Below are 24,259 nucleotides of genomic sequence, written 5' to 3'. Positions count from 1 at the left end.
GTAAGTTCATAGTTTGAAAGCAGGGGTGGCTATGTGCATGCCACAAGAATGATAATAAAAATCTGATTTTCAGGATATCTATAACAAATATGCATGAGATGTTTTGCATATAAAAGAGGAAATGCAGATAGAGAGAGAAATATACACACACACATACCCCTAAATTCTATCTAGTGCGACTTGAGTTGCATTCACAAATCTGGGCATATTCTGATTTGCACACGCAACTTAATTGGTTTAATTTAGATGTTAACAACCAATTATTGTGAAGAAAAAAGTGGGATGTTTGACCACGGAAACTAAAGACTGGAGAGATGAATTCTTGTTACTTTGAAGAATTCATCTCTCCAGTCTTTGGTTTCCATGGTCAAACATCCCACTTTTTTCTTCACATCTTGTGTTCTTCTGTAGGGCGTTCGAGTTCTCTGCCATAGGCGGAATAACCTGGACACAACAACCAATTATTGGCACTAATTAGAATTTACGCGCACAACTCGCTAAGCATAATCTATAATGTAGTCCATGTTAATTCTACTGTGCGGATCTCAAAAGGGGGCATGGCTATGGGAGGAGCATGGGTGGCTCATGGATATTCCTAACATTTATTCACAGTGTTATAGAATAACCTGTTCTGTGCCTAAAGTTAGATGTGGGCATTTACGTCAGGTTTTCATTGGTGTACATGACTATGCCTAAATTTTAGTCACGTGGATGGTGCTATGCATATTCTGTAAATGGTGCCTAACTTTATGCATGGTTTATGGACAACATGTAGTCACATTTTCCATCTGCAGCAATTTTTTCAGTGGCAGATATAGAATCTGGCCCATAATGGGAGAGATTCTAAAACTCCTGCTTATTTTTGAACGAGAAGGCCGGCCATCTTCGACACAAATTGGGAGATGGCCGGCCATCTCCTGAAGCCGGCAAAATCAGTATAATCGAAAGCCGATTTTCGCCGGCTTCAACTGCTTTCCGTCGCAGGGCCGGCCAAACTTCAAGGGGGCGTTTTGGCAGCATATGGAAGGCGGGATGAGGACGTGGTTATGAGATGGCCGGCTTGGGCCGATAATGGAAAAAAGAAGGCCGGCTCTGAGGAGCATTTTGCCGACTTCGCTTGGTCCATTTATTTTAGGACCAAGTCTTAAAAAAGTGCCCCAAATGAGCAGATGACCACTGGAGAGAATCGGGGATGACCTCCCCTTACTCCCCCAGTGGTCACCAACCCCCTCCCACCCCCCAAAAAAAAATTAATACACATTTTTTCCAGCCTCTATGCCAGCCTGAAATGTCATACCCAGCGCCATGACAGCAGTATGCAAGTCCCTGGAGTACTTTCTAGTGGGTGCTGTGCAATTCAGCCAGGCGGACCCATGTCCATCCCCCCTACCTGTTACACTTGTGGTGGTAAGTGTTGATCCCTCCAACCCCCTCCCCCAAACCCACTGTATCCACATGTAGGTGCCCCCCTTCACCCCTAAGATCTATGGTAGTGTTGTACAGTTGTGGGGAGTGGGTTTGGGGGGATTTGGGGGGCTCAGCACCCAAGGTAAGGGAGGTATGCACCAGGAAGCAATTTTTGAAGTCCACTGCAGTGCCCCTTAGGGTGCCCGGTTGGTGTTCTGGCATGTCAGGGGGACCAATGCACTACAAATGTTGGCCCCTCCCATGACCAAATGCCTTGGATTTGGCCGGATTTGAGATGGCCGGCCTCGGTTTCCATTATCGGCGAAAACTGATGCCGCCCATCTCAAACCCGGCTATCTCTGACATTTGGCCAGCCCCAACCGTATTATCGAAACGAAAGATGGCCGGCCATCTTTTTCGATAATCCAGTTCTGGGCCGCTGTTTGCAGTGCCGGACATATAGATGGCAGGCACCATTCAATTATGCCCCTCTATGGCACCTAAAATATCAGCGCTGAAATAAGTGCCTACTAAGCATATTCTATAATCGGTGCCTAGATTTAGGCACAGTATATAGAATACGTTTAGTTGATAGATCAGCACCTAAATCTACACGCATCCATTTACACCAACAAAACTTGGCGTAAATCCATGCGCTCAGATTTAGGTGCACTGGATCATATTTTATAACTACATGCATACATTTTAGAACACCCACAAAAAACCCATTCCCCGCCCATAACTACGCCCCTTTTTGCCTGTGCACAATAAAAGTTTGGTGAACTTTGTTACAAAATATGATTAGCGAGTTATGCACATACATTTTTATCAGTGCCAATTGTTGCTTGTTAAGTGCTGTTTTCAGCACGCATTAGCTTGTTAAGTTTGTTAAGTTATTACATTGTTATATCTGATTTTGGTATGAATCTCTAGGCGCACTATGTAGAATTTGGGGGAATGTGTTTTAACTGTGACTGCTGTGAAAATCAAACGTGTTTGTGGCTCTTACAGGTTAGATTTGACTACCTTTGTTCTGTAGACAGATATATTATTGGTGACTATGATGCCTGATTATGTAGAACAGTTCATTGTAAAAAACGGGAGCAAGACTTCTAATGTATCTTATGTGAAAAATCTTCCAGAGATTTTTTTGTGACATGTAATGGGTATGAAGAGAATGTATCATGGAAGTCCAGCACTGGATAAAAATCATGCAAATATTTTGCCACTGTATCATTTGATTTTTCATATAAATCAACCAATTCTGCTTAATAGAAAATATGGAGATAAAGATATGTAGTGAATGGATACACATGAACAAATGCTTCAGTGGTTAAGGTCTTTTTTTTTTTTTAGGGGACAGAAATCAACAAGTTATGATGATAGATTCTGTATCAAGAGTGTGAATACCAAATTGTGGTGTACCCGAAAGACTAGTTCTTTTACTTTACTTATATGACACCTTTGTAACCTCATTTGTCATGAATAATTTATAATCCATATAACATCTGTATTGAGAATTGTCAGTCACTGGTTTATTACCCCACAGGCGGAAACTGAATTTTGCAGAATTTTTTTGGTTGGGTTCAAATATCCCATATGAGTTTCCAGGGGCAATGAAATGACTCTTAACTCTTATTTTAAAAGCAGTAAGCCTGCAGCTCTGAAATTGAGCTAAAAAGTTACATTTCTAAAGTGATCCAATCCTCTTTTTGCTGTTAATGGAGAAGTTATGGTCTCATCTAGTAACTACAAACCTGGGGGTACATATTCAAAGCAATTTAATGGGCTAGAAATGGCTCCTGATCGGTTAAATCACTTATTCGGGGCTAACAACTCATTTTCAGCAGCACATAACTGATTAGTCCATTAAAAATGCCCACTTAAGCATCAAACTCTAAACTGGCTATCTTGAGAGTGGTGCGCACACTCAATACTTGCCTGGTTAAGTGCCAATATACAGCACTTAACCGGCCAAGATAACTACATAAATAGGACCGCATAAATGTCAGTTCCATCTTTATGTGGTTCGCCATAGCTGATTAAGGGCCCCTTTTACTAAACTGTGAGAAAAGGGAGCCTGTGTTAGCGTCAGCACATGTTTTTGACATGCGCTGAGGCCCCCCTTTTAAAGCAGCAGGTAAAAAGCTGTCTATTTTTTTAAAAGAAATGAGGAGTGGAGGAGTGGCCTAGTGGTTAGGGTGGTGGACTCTGGTCCTGAGGAACTGAGTTCAATTCCCACTTCAGGCACAGGCAGCTCCTTGTGACTCTGGGTAAGTCACTTAACCCTCCATTGCCCCAGGTACAAATAAGTACCTGTATATGTAAGCCGCATTGAGCCTGCCATGAGTGAGAAAGCAGGGGGTACAAATGTAACTAAAATAAAAAAAATTACAAATAAATGAACCACTTATCATGCAGCCATTTCAGGGGAGAGCACTTACCACCACCCATTGAGGTGGAGTGAGGGCTCCTGTGTTAACCAGGCAGTAACCGGACAGCGTGCAGCACTAACCAGTTACTGCCGGGTATAAATCCTGGGCTACAAAAAAAATTTTGTAGCACTGGAAATGGCACACGCTGGAGGTGGGAACTACCATCAGGCTGCTATGGTAGTCCAGCGGTAGTTCCAGAATAGCGAGCGGTAAGCCTGCATTGGGTTTACTGCTGCTCATTAAAAGACCCCCTAAGTGCTGAATATAGCACTTAATTGGCTATGATTTTTGCCGGCTCCATAAACCCGGAAATTCAAAGCTGGAGCCTGGACACGGTACAGCATTGAATTTCTGGGTGTAACACCAGCAGCGGTCAGCAAAATGCTGAGCACTACTAGATGAAAATCAATTCCTGGTGATCATCACAAGGGCTCTTAACTTATTTGAATTAACGCAATGCAGTACCAGGGATCAAGAATATTGCTTATAGATTGTGAGTAGGTTGAATATCAGAGTCCATGTTCTTCTGATGGGACTGGAGCACCATTTGCTTTCTGTGCAATAGGGAGTGAGATTTAAAATTGTTCCAGTGTTATATAAGACTAAGGGCTCCTTTTACAAAGTGGCGCTATCAATTTGCATGTGCTGAATGTGAATAAGCCCATGAGAATTGAATGGGCTTCTTTGCATTCAGCAGAATGCTAATTGATAGCACCACTTTGTAAAAGGAGCTCTAAGATTGGGAGGGGGGCATGAGCTCCTAGAAAAGAAAGTGTCTAAATATGTCCCTGATTATAATTTACAATCTCAGGGGAAAAGTTTTTTTTTTCTCCCCTTGCGTAAAGCTCTCAGACTGGGACATAATAGAGAATGGGTGACTGTAATTTTGCCAACATTGTGGAATGTAGTTCCACATCCTTTGAAATTGGGGCTGGACTCAGTTCACGTGACAGCTTAAAACACTGCTGACTATGACAAGTTTTTCTAATAATTTGTATGGGTAATAGCTCATGACAGCTGAATTATGTACTTTTGCTTGAATGGTTTGAGGATGGGCCAGAGAACTGTATTATTATTATTTCTTTGGCTACTGTGATTATTTTTATGCTTTTTTTTGTGTGTGTGTTTTATGGCTCCTCTTTCTTGAGTGATAGGTTGTTGTAAATCACTATGGGTGTTCTAAGGATAAGCGATTAAAAGTATAAATAAAATATGAAGATAGTTTTACTTTATAAAGATGACAGCAAGATGTTCACTGACACAAAAGTGAAAACTTGAGAGAAAGCTATCTGGAGTTGCAATACCAATACATTCATAACAAGGGAAGGAGGCAAAGAAATCCAGATTGATAAAATGAGTTCTACAAGATGTGGGAGTTATAACAGCCACTATTCATAATGTGCAAGCAATGATGGCATGATTACTGGATCTGTAACTGTTGGTGTCAGAGTCTGAGGTATGAATTGTATGTAATCCTATTTTGCCAAGGTGAACATCAGCCAGATGACTTCATTTGATTTTAACGGTTTTTAGAGAGCTCAGGGCCAGAACCAGTATACTGGGAGGACACTGGCACAATTAATCCACTCACTCCACGATCCTCTAAAGAGTTTTCTTAAACTTGGATTCTTCAGGCAAACATGATGCCTTGCTTAATACCAAGTATATAAAGGCAGATGTAAAGTAGAAAAATAGTTAAGACTTAAGCATCACCACACTGGGACAGACCAAAGGTCCATCTAGCCCAGCACCATGTCTCCGATAGTGGCCCATCCTAGCATTTAGTCTCTTAGGGGCCCTTTTACTAAGCTGCATAAGCGTCTATGAGTGCCCAATGAGTGCCAAAATGTAGTTATCGCACAGCTACTGCGTGGATCTTGTAGTAATTTCATTTTTGCTGTGCGTCCGATACGCGCGGCCAAAAATTATTTTTTATTTTCTGCCGTACATATCGGACACGCACCAAGTGGCATTTGGCATGCATAAGTCATTACTGCCCGGTTACCACGTGAGACCTTACCGCTAAGTCTATGGCTAGCGGTAAGGTCTCCAACCCAAAATGAATGTGTGGCAATTTTAATTTTGCTACACGTCCATTTTCGGCAAAAATTTTAAAAAGGCTTCTTTTACAGGTGAGCTGAAAAATGATTCTTCACACGCCCAAAACCTGCGCCTACACTACCGCATGCCACTTTTCAGCGCACCTTAGTAAAAGGACCCCTTATAATTTTCTTAAAGGTTCTCAGTTGTTTCATCCCCAGAGGGACTCTTTGGTGGCACTTCTATAAAATAGATGCTAACATTTACATGCAGATTGTATGTATAAATGCTTTGAACATTCAAATATATGCACATATATGCACACACACATGCATATCTACAAAAATTCTACCTAAGCATTATTCTACAAATAGGCACTTTTCTTGTATAGTTCATATTTTCACAACTAGTGTACACGTGGGCACAGCATAGGCAAGAAGCAGACTTATGCATGTAAATTTTAAATACTATAAAGTATTCACGTTTCTTCAGTTTCATCACCCCTACAGCTACCGTAACGTATATACCCTGTTATGCTAGTAGTCTATAAAGGAAAATAAGTACCTGGGTCTCTCTATAGCAGCCGTTTCCAACCCAGTCCTGTCAGGTTTTCAGGATATCCACAATGAATATGCAATTGATGCATTTGAGGCAGTTCATGCAGATCTATGTCATGAATATTCATTGTGGATATCCAGAAAACCCATTGGGACTAGGTCAGTGGTGTGCTGTTAAATTTTTAACATCAGGCTCTCTCTCCAAAACAAGCAAACAAACAAAACACCCGTAGATAAGTACTTAACTGTATTATACGTTCTATTGGTGCAGGCAACAACTAATTTATAAATAATATTAAAACATACAATATTCTGTACAGTAAATTCAAAATGGCCAATTGATTTTCGCCACACTCTGTAGCCAGTCTATGTTTGCTATTTATCCCAATCTGCTAATTCTTTACACAATAAATTTGTTGACATTAAATCTGACAGATGATTTACTGTCAGACTATTTCTCACTCCTATATAACAGTTACCCCCTATTGGAAAACTGGAACAAGCAGGACAGTTACTTATTCCTACAGGGACACTACGTGCCAGCAGAATCCTTCACCTCAGTCACACATACAGAACATAGACAGATCCTCAACAGATCCCCCCCCCCCCCAAGAAAGTCAGATTACATATGCAGTGAAAATACGGGTAAAGATAACAGAAATGCATTTTCTCTAATAATTTGCTAAATACAAAATTAGAAAAGATACATATTTCCAAATGATTAAATATCCATGAGCAATATATTTTAAAAAAAAAGCAAACAGCCATGAGCAGCATAACCCCCTTTCCTTTCCCTCCCATCCACGAGCAGCATACATGTCCCCTATCTATTCCCTTCTATATGTTGCATTTCTCCCTTTTCCTTTCCCTCCATATATGGCATGTCTTCTTCTCTTTTCCCTTAAGTTGTCTCCCTCATCCACACGCAGCTTGTCCCCTTCTCTTCCTCTCATCCACGAAGCTTGTTCCCTTCTCATCTCATCCATGCAGCATATTTTTCAATCCCCCTCCCGCTTCCCAGCTTACACAGCCCTCTGTTCCTGCCTTACACAGCCCTGGTGGTCCAGTGGTCAGCTGGCGCAGAAGCAGGAGATTGCCACAGGAACTTACAGCTGTCTTGTTAGGTTGCTATGGGAACTCACGGCAGACATTTTCAATAGTACGGACTATGGAGGAGAGTGGAGACTGCATGGGTAGGAGCATATGAGGATCGCTCCTGGCCCAACTGCTTACCTTAACCGGCTCGCAAAATTGGCCAAAAATCAACAACCGGCTCATGTGAGCCAGTGCGAGCAGGCTCCAGCACACCACTGGACTAGGTGTGCTCTACAGACTGGGTTGGGAATGTCTTCTCTATAGAATAGGATCCTACCAGGTGCCCCTATAGAATCACTTTTTTCATGTTGCTAGACCTTCAAGGATTGTCCTCTGGTCCCCTCCAGTTCATTGAGATTTGATCTTTCAGAACTTCTCTCTCTTTCTCCTTGCTGGGGTGTAGTGATGGGCTAAAGGAGCCAAAGACAGGGAATGAAATTGAAACTGGGCTGGATTTTTATACCTGCACAATTTCCCTCCAAGAGGTGTCTACTTCTACCACTTCCGATCACAGATAGAGAGCCAGCCTCTTGCTCCAGAAGCTGTGGCAATATGTAAAAGTCTAAATTCAGTACTCAGAGCCAGTAGTGGTCTCTGCAAATCCCCCAACCCCACCCCCACATCTGCCACATAAAATCCTGCCCAACAAAATGAACTGGTTGCTATGTTTACAAAGGCTAGCAGATAATCCCAGAGAACTGGCATGAACATAGGGAGTTGCCATTAGAGGTCAGTTGGTTAGCTTCCTGTTCATGTGAAAGTTTGTTATGGATACAAATAGTTTTCCGTGAAGCTTATTACAATAAATTTAACTGTATATCCAGCTGACTTATCTGGTTAAGTCAAACCAATGAATATGCTGTCCAAAAGTTAACAGGATAACTTACCTGGTGAAGACAGCCATTTATGCGGTCCTGTTTAACTTTAGGCAGCCATTTATGCGGTCTTGTTTAACCAAAGTTAAACAGAAATTGGTGAATATTGTGCATTATCCAGCCAATTGTCAGGGACACCCCTGCAATCTCTTCCACAGGAGATCAGTACACACACTTTACCAGGCATTTTGTTTCTATTGGAGTATTTGGTGCTGCATTGAAATCATGTTTTGTATAGTGCATCCTTAATGCATGTACAGTCAGCTGCACAATCTCATTTTTACTCAGATATCATCAGACCCCTGAGTATTGATTTTGCATTTTTGTGCACTGTTTCTTATACAGTGCATACATTTTATCTGTTGATCCTGCGGTTTGTCCAGCCTCCTTATTTTTACACACACCATAAGAGTAAGGAACCTCACTCCTAAGCCTGGGTGTGTGGAGTATGATTGTTTTTCAGATTCACTTCTAACGCTTGCCATAGTACTACTACTACTACTATTTAACATTTCTAGTACTTGCATTGTGCCAAAGAGAGCTTCCTTCTGAAGTTCATAAGATGTTACATATATAGGCAATTATCCAGGTGCGCTTGGAAATTTTTAAATCAGGCCTCTGGCACCGAAAACAATGAGAAATATTTCTATATCTTTCTGCCACATTTTCTTGGTCTCAGACTGCATTTCTTGATATTTAAAGATCTTTCTCTCCCTCTACACAAAGTAGTCGCTTGAGACTGACACCCATATAATCAAGGCAATTTGGTGCAGTGGTTTGTGCGGGGGTGCTAGGGGGAGTGTTTCACAGATATAATTCTAACTTGGGACACTTTTGGAATCACACACATTTCTGCAGCCCAGGAGCTGTCGGCATGGAAGAGGCACAATATAAAGTGAAGGATCCAATTCAGGCAAAAGAAAATTAGAAAGAGTACCAAGGGAAGTGATTTTTTTTTTTCTTTTAAGCACTGGGGATTGTTTTTGTTGGTTTTTATCAGATATAATCTAAATTTATAAGCCCTAATCAAAATCAACCTGATGTTCTTTTATTTTCATTGATCTGTGCCAGGGCTATAAAACAATGGTGCTGACTTAAGCCACTGAATATATCCTAATGTGACCCCCATAATGATATATTCATGGTGACATTATATCCCAGAATATGCAATTGATGCTTCTTGCTAGGATACACATGTTTCAAAGCAGCAGGGTTGTACACAATCTGCACCCAGTCCTGAGCAAATTGTTCTGAATCATTCACAATGTAATCTCTGAAAAAAAGGGCTTGATTATTATTGTTATCATGATTAATGCAGAATATTCATGTGCTGTTTTATCCGTAGCAGAAGTCATTTGTATTGCCAGCGGGCAAATAGTGGGTTGCTTGTTCTCCATTACCATAATATATGAGCAAATATGAGTTATTTGTTCAGTTTAAACAACAAAGGCTTGCAGTGCATTCTGCTAAATTTGTTGCACGTTTCTGTAGGAAGCTGTGGCTAGCTTCTTGCAAATGAAATGATGCCGCGTCCATCGTCCCTGTAGGCTTTTTTTGCAGTCTACATAGCAGGTGTGCAGACCATGGGGGTCTTAAAATTAAATAAAAATAACAAATCAGCCATATTCCCCATATATTACTAGGGATGGGGTGCCAGAAAATTTTCATTTCGTGTAATTTCCCTTGTAGCCTCTGACAATATTTGTTTTATTTAGCTATTTTTTCATCACTGGAGCAAAGCCATTGAGGGGTGAATTCTATAAATCACGCCTAAACAAATCAGTGCCATAAAACCCTTGATAATCCTTTAATACGTTTTTAAAGAGGTCTTCAAATATTCTGAAACAGGTCTTCCTCCAATTATTTACCTATTTCGTCAGCAACGGAAGGAAAAGTGGAAGGCCCTAGTTGCAGCTGAATTATCTTCTGACAGCTTAAAAATGTTACTGCGCTTTTGGAGAGTTGTCAGGAGGATATAGCTTTTCAGGCTACCCTCCTGGTCTCATTTGTATTTCTTCAAGATAAGGAAGCATGGCTAAGACTGTATTTGCGTCAAGCCGCCTCAGTTATATTTCTGGAAGAGAGAGTTTGTATGTTTCCTGATGTCTCCAGGTGGACGCACGAGAAACGGAAGAAATTTCTCTCTATGAGGCAGGAAGCGTTGACTCTGGGGGACAGATTTCAGCTAAGGTTCCCATGTAAATGTGCAATTGCAGATAGATAATGCTACTTTTCATTTTTTTGCACCTTTACAGCTTCATCATTTCTTAGATGTCAGGACTTGTAGGTGATAATCCAAATGATTATTAGACTTTTAGATTTAGGTGTTGTTTATTTTTCTTCTATCTCTTTATCTATTTACTTCCTCTCAGGTATTGTACATTGTTCACGTCCCCCTTCCAGTTAGTAGACTAAAGCCTGAACTTATTTTTCTTATAGGTATTTCCCTTGTATTTTCTTTGTGTCCTTGGCAAATTTCTTGACAAAGTGATCTTTGAGTTGTACAAATTTAAATTTCTATAAATAAAAATAATTTTTAAAAACCCCGCTTAAGTTCTATACTATAAGCCATGCCTAAAGTTAGGCACGGTTCATAGAACAGCATTTAACTGCATGAGTCAAGTGTAAATTTAGGCATGTCTATTTGCAACAATGAAAATGTGGTGCAAATGCCCCCACCAAAATGTATGCACAGAATTCCCTTATTCTGTAATTGCACATATAACTGGAATCTATGCCCACACTCCGACCCGAAACACCCATGACTTCCCATTTCTATACCCCCCCTTTCTGGAACACATGTAAAATTTAGGTGTGCATCTTGTGCCTAAATGTACGCATATGCATGTTAAGTGATGTCAATTAGCGCAGGTTAAAAAGCCAATTATTGCTACTAATTGGTTTGGTATTCAGTTAAAGTGCACATGCAAATTGGGCGCCTGCCAAAATTTGCAAGAATGTACACTATTCCCCAGGTTTTATATATGGCGATCAAAATTTTATGTGTAAATGTGGGCATGTGCCCAATTTGTTCATGCAGTTTAATTGAGTAACAAGCCAATTAGTGGGTACTAACAATCAACTTTGTTGGTGCTAATTGGCAACAGTTTGGACTTGTGCACACATCTTGCTAAGCACTATTCTAAAAAGATGTGGGAGGGGCAAGTAGGCTTCCTGACTTCACAGTAGCTAAAGCATAGGGAATGGGGCTAGGTCTTCTGGGAATTGTAGTCCAGCTCTATAACCCATAGAAAGTAAGAGAGCTGGTGATGTCATCCCCAGGGGGGAGGAGAAGGGCGAAGTTATAGGAGCACCTGGTAGTCCTCTGCTCTAGAGAGAGGTTTTGCAGACAAACAGAGGAAGGGAAGGAAGAGGAGGTGAGATGAGAAGGAAGGAACTCCCTAGGACCTAGCCAGCTGGGAGAGAGTAAACGGGCTACCTAACCTGGAGCAGTGAGGACCCCAAAGTACAAGCTGGACCAGAGTCAAGTATTCCCTAAAGGCAGGTTGGAAGCGAGGAATGTGGCTAGGCCCCACCTGATAGAAAACGTGAGGAAAGACCCAGCCTGAAATGAAGGGGCCTGAGTGGGACCCCAAGAAGGTATTGTTTAAGGAGGATTTTGCTGAAATGTTTTGGAGCCATGAAAGCTGCTAATCTTTTGTTTATTGGATTTTGCTTTTGGTTTTGACTTCTTGTGTTATTGTCTAAAAGTATGGAAATATTTGGGGTTCAAATGAAGAGAAAATCTGGACTGGATCTGTTGGGCAGCCTTGACTTGGAATTATAGAAACTATTAAGCTGGAAGTACGGCATGGGCATAGTTTGACTGTTTCATCTGGGGGGGGGGCATAGAGTGTGGCTTGGCATATTTGCATATTTATTTGCATATATACATCTCTTACATATTCATTATGGCTATAAAAAAAAACAAGAAACACACACTGAATATGAAGCCTGAAAATCAAAAACACCCCCCAAACCCAAGCTATTTATTCCTTTAAACCCTCCTCATCTTCCTTAGACCCTTGGCTTGCTTATCCAGTTAAGCAAGCTTATCCCCATTCTTCTCCCCCTCCTCGAGTTTAGCCTTTCATCCAGGACTAGTCTCCCAACCTGGAAGCACACCCTCATGCTCCCACTTTTGAAGAAACCTCACCCAGACCTCTCTTTTGCATCTGGTTTCCATCACATTTCAAATATCTCTTTCTTTGCCAAAATCCTTGAAAAAAATTGTCCACCAACAGCACATTGAAAATTCCAATATTCTCCATTCTTATCAAGCTGGATTCCACCCCTCTCATTGCACATAGACTTTATTTCTTGTTCTTTGCACAGCCCTTGATCACCACTACTCTGTGGTTCTTGTCTCCTTAGACCTTTTCTCTGCATTCGATCTTGTTGACCATAATCTTCTACTTGATCATTTTCACAGCATTGGCCTTTCCAACACTGTTATCACATGGTATTCCAACTACCTAATAGATCACACATTTCAACTAACTCATGGCAGCACAACCAACCCTTCCTTCCCTCTTCAATCAGGCATTCCCCAGGGCTCCATTCTTGCCTCCAACTTCTTCAACATGTTTCTTTTCCCTCTGTTCACCACCATCCAAGATCATGGTTGCAGTCCTTATTGCTATACAGATGATGTTCAGATCCTTCACCGTGTTTCAGATCCCTCTCCCCTCTCTTCCTCTAACTTAATGAATATCTTTCCAATGTCTTACAATGGTTAAAGGATAATCTCCTTTTTTCTCAACACTTACAATTGTGAATCTATAGTATTTCCCAACTCTCATTCTACTCTTCTTCCTCCCCCATCTCTACACAAAACTTCTCTCTCATTTAGAGACACTGTCAAAATATTCGGTATTATCTTTGATACGAAGCTCACCTTTAAAAAGCAAATTAATTATGTAGTTTACTCATATTTTTTCCTTGCACCGTATCCATTTGGTTGTTACTTTCTCTCCCCTCCCCTACTTTGTACCCTCATTCTGGCACTGATAATCTCACATTTGGACTACTGTAATTCCCACTACACAGGTCTTCCATTACATTCCATTAAACATCTCCAACTCATCAATCAACTGCAATCAAACTTTTACATAACTCTCACCAGTTTTACCATGCCACCCTGCTCCACGCAGAACACTGGCTCCTGTTTTATGCTCATATAACGTTTAAGCTTCTTCAGTTAGCTTACAAGTGCCATCAACCTAGTTCTCCACTCTACCTTCTTCTCATTCTTTATGATTTAGATTATTCTTTCCAATGTGCATCACCTGGCATTTGTCCACATTAAATTTCATCTGCCATTTGGAGGCCCAGTCTTCCAATATCCTAAGGTCTTCCCGCAATATTTCACAGTCCACATGTGTTTTAGCAACCTTGAATAGAGTTTTGTGTGATCTGCAAATTTAATCACCTCACTAGTTGTTCCAATTTACATATCATTTATAAATACGCTAAATAGCACCAGTCCCAGCACAGATCCCTGTGGTACTGCACTGTTCACCCTCCTCAATTGAGAGAAATGACCATTTAACCTACCCTCTGTTTTCTTTCCAATAACTAATTCCTAATCCACACCTGAACTTGCCTTCTATCCCATGATTTTTTTAATTTTCCATTTGAGGGAGCCTGGCTTTTATATCAACCATATCATGTGATGATCATTATTGTCTAGGTGATCACCCCTCACACACATACACACTCCGGACGTTGGAGGCATTTTCTCAATTTGTGAGCACAATGAGCACAAGAATCAGGGTCATTCTTTCTCTTCTGGGTTCTGTTACCATTTGTCTGAGCAGAGCATTTTGAAAGGTATCCACAATCTCTCAGCTTTTTTCTGATTCTGCATATAGGACCATCCAGTCTACATCAGACAGGTTGAAATCACCCAAGAACAGCAACTCCCCTTTCATTCAACTTATGGATATCCCCAGTCAGATTTTTGACCAGTTTCTCCAATTGTGTTGGATCTCTGTAGATGACACTTGTGTGGATATAAGTTCCATCTACCTATTTAGCCATCTCTATCTTTCACAAAAAGATTACAATCCAGTATGGTTATATCCCATTCATGGGAATCATTGAATCATGTACTGTGATAGCAACAATATTCAAGTCCACCTCAAGCACCAGGGCTTGCAAATCCTCCTTAGCTGCATTGAAAAGGCATCTCAAGATCTACATTTTTCTGCCGATTTTGGACTTCCCATCACCTAATCACCATGTCTTGCCTTCCGCACAGTGACTTTTATCACTACATTCTCTACATTCTCTTGTCTAGCTTTCTGATTTTTTCCTTCTCTCTTCCTTTATTTTTAAACTTGTAAACTAGAACGATCCAAGATGGCGTCTAGTTGAACGGACGTGCGTCGAGCTCTCTCCTTTCTCCATTGAAACTTGCACACGGAGATTCGCTTACCGCTGTGGAGAAGCGAAAGGGTAAACCCAGTGCACTTGTCTCCGCGCGCAGGGTGGAACCAGCTCCATTGCAGCAGATGACTCTGGCAGAAGTGGGATTGCTGATGACGGGAGCTGGCGGTTTCGCTACGGGTGGTCTGGACAATCTCACTGACCTGAGCGCCGAGGGAGCCTCGTTGAGTCCTCCCCCAATGGCTGTACCCCCAAGGCCAGGAGAGAGGCAGGATTCAGTGGTAGAACGGAGTGAGGTATCCGGAAGTCGGTACCCTGCGCTTGTTTGCGGAGACCCCGCTGCTTCCTCAACGCCAGAAGGAACACCGACGCAGGCGAGTTTATTGCCTGCAGTGAATCTGAGCATGTCCTCTGTCGTGCTGGGAGATTTGGAAAGACCTACAGCTATCACCCTAGTAGTTTTATGGGAAGCAATAGAAGGCCTAAATTCCAACGTACAACAGATTGCCCGAATCCTAACGGGAGAACTGGCAGAGGTAAAGCAAACTCAAAAAGATATTTCTCTTAAAGTTGCAGAGCATACAATTAAAATGAATGTTTTGGACAATGACTTTAAAGCAGTGAAATCTTCAACAGAAATGTTGATGAAAAGTTTCAACTTTCAGCAGCGTAAAATAGATTTCCTTGAAAACCAAATTCGCATAAATAACTTACGTTTTCTTAACTTTCCAAAATCTCCACTCATCCCAGCACTGGAAATGTTTAGAAAATATGTGCATGAGATATTGGGTGTCCCCTCTGAGGGATTCCCTCCTATTATTAGAGTACAATATATTTCTGGTGCAAGAAGGGGTGATATTCCTCAAAATCCTCAAGCTGCTACAAATTTAACTGACTTCCTAGAAAGTTCTATGGAGGTCATAACTGAGAGAACCACACTGCTTGCTACATTTGCTCTGCAAACAGATCGTAATAACATCTTGAGGCTTTATTTTTGCCACATGAACTCCACTTTTCTTGGGTCAAAAATACAGATTTTTCCAGACTTTTCCAAGGATACCCAGAGAAGTTTTCCTGTTACTAAAAGAAAGAGTTCTCCGCTTAGGTGGAACCTTTCAATTGAGGTTTCCCTGTAAATGTCTTATCACCATTGATTCTATATCATATATTTTCTTTGACCCAGAAAAATTACAAGAATTTATTACCTCTAAAGAATAATGTTGTGATAGGCACTGTATTAGGCGCTATTCGGCTGCGATTTTCCGTCACCTCTCTCTGTTCACTTAAATTGATTATTTTTTGATTTTAGTTATTTTCCTAGATCTTGGATCATAATTTGTGGTCGATATAATGTTGGATAATTCCGTTTTGAATTGAATTTTCTTTATTTTTGTCTTGATCGATTTATGATGTATTGCATAAATGTAAATTTGAATAAAGTACAAATAAAAAATTAAAAAAAAAAACTTGTAAACTAATCTCTTCATGCCAGAAGTTCCTTGGTCCAATGTGGTTTGTCAAGCTCAATAAATAAATAAAATGCTTCTGTGTCACAGGTTGTAATCTATCTGAGTCAGTTGTGACTCATTTATGACTGGATTGTTTTATTCTCTCTGACAATGGTGATAATTTGTATGGATGCTCTATAGTCCAACACATCTTTAATAGTAGCTAATTCTTGTTTGAATCTGTTGATCTCCTCTCTCATAGAAGAGAGCTAGAGACAGATATGGCAAACCCTAAGCCTCTAGATGGTCCTCTTTAGGACCAAAGAACTACAATTATTGCACTGAATGAAAGCCATATTAATTGGTTGAGATGAGCATGAACAGTGTACTATGATAAGGAATAGAAGTTAGTAAGATTACCTAAATATAACATTGAGGAATAAGGTAGATGTTTATTGGGTACCTATATAAGTACAGCAAGTCAAAGGGAAGATAGGTGGGGTTATGGGTATAAGGTTCTGATTCTATAAGGTAGTAGCCTAAGCCTGTCTAAACCAAAGCACTAAGACTTACAAAGGTCCCTAGGTTACTAAGTAACTTTGTATGTCTAAGTGCTTTGAAAATATGCCTATATGGGGCTCATTTTCAAAACAAACAAACAAAAAAGTCATAAAGTGGTAGATGGACATTTTTCTCTCAAAAATGTTCAATTCATGATATTAAACACTCTGATTTTAGATGTGTTTCTCCAATGTTCATCTAAATTTCAGGGGAGCATATTGGGGATGTGTTTTGGGCATAACCCCCCCCCCCCCACACACACACACACACACACACACACCACCAACAACAACAACCACCACTACCACAGTCACAGACCCCTTACTCACTCTATGACAGTGACCATGATGGCCATTCTTGTAAAAGCAGCAGACAGGTCCCAGGAGTAACCTAGTGGTTGGTACAATGGACTGTAGAGAAGGGATAGGGGATAGGAATTGATATGTTTACAATCAAAATGGATTATATATTATATACCTGTACTTATTTTATAGCTGGGGCAATGGAAGGTTAACTGGAGCTGCACTGGGAAGTGAACCCAGTTCACCAGGATTACATACCACTGCACTAACCACTAGGCTACTCCCATATCCCACTCTAACTGATACACTTGTGGTGGAATGTGTAGTCCTTCAAGAGTCACTAAATACTTACTGTACCTACATATAGGTGACACCTGCAAGCTTAAGGACCAGTGCGTTTTTTCTAGCAAAAAAGGTGCCAGTATTCAAATGCTAGGCCACCCTTCAAGGGTATGTTGATCACTGAGGGACCCACCCCACAATAACCAGGCCCCAGCAACCAGTCACAGAACCTATGACAAGGCAGAATTGGTGTTTGGATCCTGAGCTCTTTCATTAAAACTTGGGGACATTGGGTAAATTCTTTCAGACAATGGAAAATGTGCTGGTACTCAGTACCCCCCCCCCCCCCAAGTACCCCCTCAAAAAAAGCAGTGTTAAAGACTACTGTAGTGGTTTCACAGTGAGGTACAGTAGTTTTCTTCTTTTTTTCTGTTTCTGGAGGGCTAGCCATAAGGAATTTATGGTGGGATGTATACCTGGGACCTTTTATGTGAAGTCCACTGTAGGTTTCCCTTAGACTGTCCCACTGCTCTGCTGAAATATCTGTGTGACCAGTCTACTAAGAATGATGGCTCCCAGACATCCCAATGGTTGTTTTCTGAGTGTTTTTCTCATAGACATTTTTTTTTCTAAAATGGTCCCTAAAGAAAAACACAATGAGCATAAAACATCTAGAAAAAGGCAATTTTCAAACCAAAAAGATAGACATTTTTCAGGTTTGAAAATGGCTCTGTTCACTAGATATTTGAATGTTTTTAGCAAAACATCCAAAATCGAACTTAGATGTTTTATGGAAAATGCCCCTCCACATTTTAGTGACCAGAGAGCTAGAAAAGCAATGTTTGCAAATTAGAAAGTGTTTTTTTATTTGTTTCTTTTATGTTTTTCTCCTAATCAGGTGTATACCCAACCATTAAGAGGTTATTAAGCAAAATATGCCAGATATATATAGGAAGAAAAACACTAAACAAATACTAGCCACGATAAAGTAGTTAGATATGCAGAAGTAAACCAATGAAAATGAAACAGCTTTTTTGTGTGTGTGCGTGTGAGAGAGAGAGCCTGTCCCTACAGTTTTACACCTTCCTTGAGACCCTCCCCCACAGAGATTTGCTTTACAATGGGCCAGGCAATCTGCTCCAAGCCCCCATAATGCCTGTATTTAAGGTCATTTCTTAAATCAGAGATATAGACGTCTAAATCTATAAGCTAGGAGCCAAAACATAGAATACTGGCATTTACACATATACTTGCCACCTAGATCAATGTGTTTCCTTATTGATTTACCTGCTAACTTGTGTGAAGACTATTGGGATCATAAGGGTGGGGAGAGAGAGTGCAGATGTTCTTAACACCTCCTAACTTGGAGGTGGTAAATGCAACAGTGACAGTATAAACTAAGTTAACATGTGCTAACTGCAATGTGCAGTCCATGCCCATTTCCCACCCATAATCCTGCCATTCCCTGCTCTTTAACAGGCTGTGCTAGTAGTGCACAAATTAGCATATCCTGTCATGTTACTGCATAATGGTTATCATGGACATGTACTAACAGTTACCACATAATAATTGTTGCATTATGGAGTAGATTCAGTGCATGGTGTTAAAAAACAGCATTAAAAAATCCACATGGAGCACCATTAACATAGTAACACAATAAATGACGGCAGATAAAGACCCGTACTGTCCATCCAGTCTGCCCAACAAGATAAACTCATAGGCATGATGTGATACTGCATACCTATACTTGAACTTGATTTGTCCTTGCCATTGGTTTGTAAAATAATACCTTTCAAATATTTGAATGTCTGTATCATATCACCCCTGTCTCTCCTTTCCTCCAGGGTATACATCTTCAGACCCTCAAGTTTCTCCTCATATGTCTTGCTATATAAACCTCATACCATTTTTGTTTCTTTTCTCTGAACCACTTCAAGACTTTTTATACCCTGAGCAAGATACAGCCTCAAAACTGAACACAATACTCCATGTGGGGCTTCACCAGTGACTTGAACGGGGGCATCAACACTTCCTTTCTTCTGCCGGTTATACCCCCTTCTATGCAGCCTAACATCCATCTGGCTATGGCTACTGATTTGTTGCATTGTTTCAGCATCTTGAGATCCTCAGACACCATCACCCCGAGGTCAAGGTTCCTTTCCTGAGTTTATCAATAGAAATCAAACAAAATAAAACATGGAAAAGAAAATAAGATGCTACCTTTTTTATTGGACATAACTTAATACATTTCTTGATTAGCTTTCGAAGGTTGCCCTTCTTCTTCAGATCGGAAATAAGCAAATGTGCTAGCTGACAGTGTATATAAGTGAAAACATTCAAGCATTACTATGACAGTCTGACAGGGTGGGAGGATGGGGGTGGGTCAGAGGTATGCATGGGGACATCAAAGCATATCATTGATATTCTAACAGGATGGGTGTGGATAGGTGAGGGGTGGGGTGATCAACAGAGACATACAGCTTTATGGTTTATAATGGGCTAGGAACCCCAGGTCCTTGTTAAGTCCTTTCTGTTGAGTGTTAAAATATTCAATCATTCTGACTTCAAAGGTCTTACATTCTTGTATGGTTTTAAAGTTACCTTTCAGTATTCTCACTGTGAAATCACTGGTACAGTGTCCTGGTTCTGTGAAGTGCTGTCCCACCGTGGTGGGGGCCCTACTGGCTGTATTGTTCATGTGATGTCTATGTAAAATGAATCTTGTCTTAAGCATCTGGCCTGTTTCTCCAATATAGCATCCTTCGTTACATTTTTTACACTGAATGATATATACCACATTGGAAGATGAGCAAGTGAAAGATACCTTTATGTTGAATATCTTTCCTTTGTGGGAACTGTGAGGTCCTGTGAAATATTTTGGCATATGGTTTTCACATATGAGGTTATCAGTAGAAATCAAACAAAATAAAACATGGAAAAGAAAATAAGATGATACCTTTTTTATTGGACATAATTTATTGGACATTGCTTATTTCCGATCTGACGAAGAAGGGCAACCTTCGAAAGCTAATCAAGAAATGTATTAAGTTATGTCCAATAAAAAAGGTATCATCTTATTTTCTTTTCCATGTTTTATTTTGTTTGATTTCTATTGATAACCTTAAGAGTGGACTAACATGGCTACCACACTCCTTTACTTTCCTGAGTTGTACTCACCAGTCTCTCTCCTCCTATCTGGTACATTTCCATTGGGTTTCTGCACCCCAAGTGCATCACTCTGCACTTCTTGGCATTAAATGTTAACCATCCAAAATAAAGAGCCACTTAATTAAAAAAAGAAAAAGAAAACTACTTAAATAGATCTCAGAGCATTGGCCATTTGAAAGCTAAATATCAAAACCACTTGAGTCTTAGACATGTTTAAACTAAGGAAGTTTTTTTCTCATCCCTTGCTTAATGGTCTTTAAATAAAGACATAGCAACTGAGTGCTCTCTGTCACAGAGTTCTCAATTTTGACAAGAACTGTATATCATCCTATTTAAAATACCTAATAAACCCCTCAACAAAGAACATAATAGAAGTAGAAAAATATTAAACACAATTGCTGAGAGGGCAGTCCCTTGTTGATAACACAATAGTCTCAGATCTATCTGACCTTTGGACAGGAGCTTAACCGAGATTGGATAGCAGAGCCGGTAGTGGGAGGCGGGGTTGGGGGTTGGGGGTGGGGATAGTGCTGGGCAGACTTATACGGTCTGTGCCAGAGCCGGTGGTGGGAGGCAGGGATAGTGCTGGGCAGACTTATACGGTCTGTGCCCTGAAGAGCCCAGGTACAAATCAAAGTAGGGTACACACAAAAAGTAGCACACATGAGTTGTCTTGTTGGGCAGACTGGATGGAACCGTGCAGGTCTTTTTTTCTGCCGTCATCTACTATGTTACTATGTTACCTTTGGACTATACAAAACTCCTCTTACTCAAAAAGGAAGCAAACTTAGTCATGACTGAAACAGGCCTATGCCAAAACATTTAACTTTTAGCCCTGTAAGGATGCATATAGCTGTATTTTGAACCATTTGTAACCTTTTTAAGCTGAAAAGATGGCAAACCTGCGTAAATAACATTGAAGTAATCAAGCTTTGAAATAATTAATGCGTGTAAAATTATGGAACATGCCTCACTATCCAGAAAGGGTAAAGAATATGGATTGAACAAAGTGAAGAAAAACTGGATCGCACTACAGCTGAAACTTGACAGACGAAAGTAAGATGAGAGTCAATGATGACACTTAAATACTTGAAAGAATCAACTATTTTTAGCAGAAAATCATGAATCAAAGGAGTAATGTTACGTGCCTGTCAGGGTCATTTTCAAAAGAGAAAAACATCTAAAAAGTGACATAAGTCTGCATTTGGACATGCTTTGTTCCATTATAGCAGAAAAACGTCCATGTTTTGGGAATGCCCAAATGCCACCCCTAACATTCCCCCCTTGTGATATGGACACACTGAAGATGGACTGCATAGAAAATGTCTTAAAATGTGTTTTGAAAATAGCAGTTTGATGTTTTGGACAAAAAATGTCCATCTGCCGCTTTGTTCCGCTTTTTGGACAATTGTATTTGTTTTGAAAATGAGCCCCTTAATATGTATAAAAAAAATCTAGCTTTATAGCAATTTGTATGCATTCACATAGGCTCTGTGACATAAGATGTGCATCGCTGTTATAATTCTTCTTTTAAAAAATGTGTAAATGCATAGGGTGAAGAAAGCAAGCATTTTCTTGGTAGTTCACGCCTGTAAAAATAACTACAAGGTCTGCTGGCAAATAAGGTGAGCATGTTATATATATTCAGTGCGAAAATGCCTGACAAGTAGGGGAAGCAGGTTCATCACTTCACTGTGGGTATCACTGTGCATCCCATGGCTTTTATTGTTTAATGGACCTGCAATATCCAGTGAAATAGTTCTCATTCAGAGCATCCCACAGAGAAACAAGCCCACACAGAGCTTGCCTCAGCAGAGGCAAGTGTAAGCACTGGTCCACAGTAATGGTAAGAGAAAACACATTTAAGAAGAGGCTTAATCCTGAATGAAGCAAAGGTGAATGGAAAATACATCAGTCTATAGGCTATTGCATTTTCAGAAAAACTGGACAAACTAGAATGAATAACATAGACAAGAGATGGTCAACTTCTCTCCTGGAGTGTTACAAGCAGGTCTGGTTTCCAGGAGGCCAAAACGATGCAAATTGTCATGTTTGCAGGAAGCTTGTTCACAATATTTATTGAGGAGATTGTGAAAATCAATTTTTTTTGTGGCGCTTGTGATCCAAGTCTTCAATTCATAGCACAGAACCTCTGTTTTCTGGATTATTTTCCAGCATCACCAATCTTCACCGTGGAGCTCATTTTCATCCAAGTTGCTGAACTTCAGAGATTATGTACTTCAACCTGTCCAAATACAAATTTAAAAGGTCATTCATTAATTACTTAATAGGCAGTAATTCAACAATCAGAACTCAATAATACCATATGAGAACAGCTTTATTTATAGAATGGGAAATCCACAAGCAAACGACCGGGGTTGAACACTGAAACAGCTTCAACCCCAGTCACAATTTATATACCTTAACTGTTGACAGCTTAAATCAGCAGATGCTATTTTTAACAGTGTCTACATCATGGTATGCAATGCCTAGCAGTTTAACTGCAAATATTATGTCTACATACCTTGAGGATTGTCTGTTAGTTTATTCCAGGGATGAGCCATCATTTGCAAAGAAATTTTATTTGCTGATAATAGCATGTAGTCTTATTAAACAGTGAGCATTTTGGTGATAATTCTGTATAGATTGCTTAAAGGTGGGTGCCACAGTGATACACAGTAACCCCCTTAAGACTTATCTCTGTGAAAAATCATTCTCTTCTGTTACCTAACTTCCTTCCGGCCCTCGTTTGTACCCCTGCTGTTTGCTCCCCTCCCAAGATGTTCTTAATCTCTGTTCTGACCTTGAATTTGTATGATGTACTTTTTTATAACTGGTGTTAGCCACATGGAGCCCGCCATGGTGGGAATCTGTGGGATATAAATGTTCTCAATAAATAAATAAATATGGCACTCAAAATTATGCATGCAAACTTGGGTGTGTGCCTAATTTGTGTGTGCAATTAAATTGAATAACAAGCCAATGAGCACCAATAATTGGGCACTATCAATTATTGATGCTAATTGGTAGCAATTTGAACTTATGCATGCATTTTCCAGGTTGGGATTCTATAGAGATGCATGCTTAAATTTTTCATGTGGATATGAAAAGGGGCATGGCCATGGGAGGAGCATGGGTGAATCAGGGGTGTTCCTAGAATTTGCATGCAGGTCCATGATATTGGCTATCACACAGTAAATCCCATGGTAGCTGGTTTAATATAGCTCAGTGAAAGGACCCCATGTGTCTTTCAAATAAGAACTAGAAACAAAGTGCCAGAATTCGGGGCTAAAAGGAAGCCCTGAGCAGCCATAAATGTTTGTACAAGTTGGCAGGTATTTTATAAACAGATTCTGCCTCTGAACACATTTACATCCGAGGCACAAAAGTAGGCATTTTCTTCTCATAATTCCTACTTTTACACGCATACTCTCTCATCATATAAACTTGCATGCCCAACTTCGCAATTAGTGCGCAAAGTTGCACGCCCAAGTGGACCAGGGTGGGGCATGGGCAGGTCAAAGGCGTGCTCAGGACTAGGATATCTTCTAGAGTACTAGCAGTTATGCACCTAACTTCCTACAGTTAAGCATGTGCATTTACACCAGTCATTTGGCTAGCATAAGAGCTCGTGCCTAAAGTTAGGTACTTAACTGTGGACTTATGCTAGTATTCAATAATGGCAATTGTATTAGCATT

General features: G+C 40.4%; 1 protein-coding gene across 1 annotated transcript in view; it reads left to right on the top strand.

The window, feature by feature from the left end:
- LINGO2 (leucine rich repeat and Ig domain containing 2) overlaps positions 1–24,259 on the top strand; it is a 1,076,239-nt gene that overhangs the window by 220,873 nt on the left and 831,107 nt on the right. The gene's annotated exons all lie outside the window — the stretch shown is intronic.

This window comes from Microcaecilia unicolor, chromosome 2 (assembly GCF_901765095.1).
Source record: "Microcaecilia unicolor chromosome 2, aMicUni1.1, whole genome shotgun sequence".
NCBI lineage: Eukaryota > Metazoa > Chordata > Amphibia > Gymnophiona > Siphonopidae > Microcaecilia > Microcaecilia unicolor.
The sequence above is the reverse complement of the archived record's forward strand: the minus strand, read 5'-3'. Positions and strand labels throughout refer to the sequence as shown.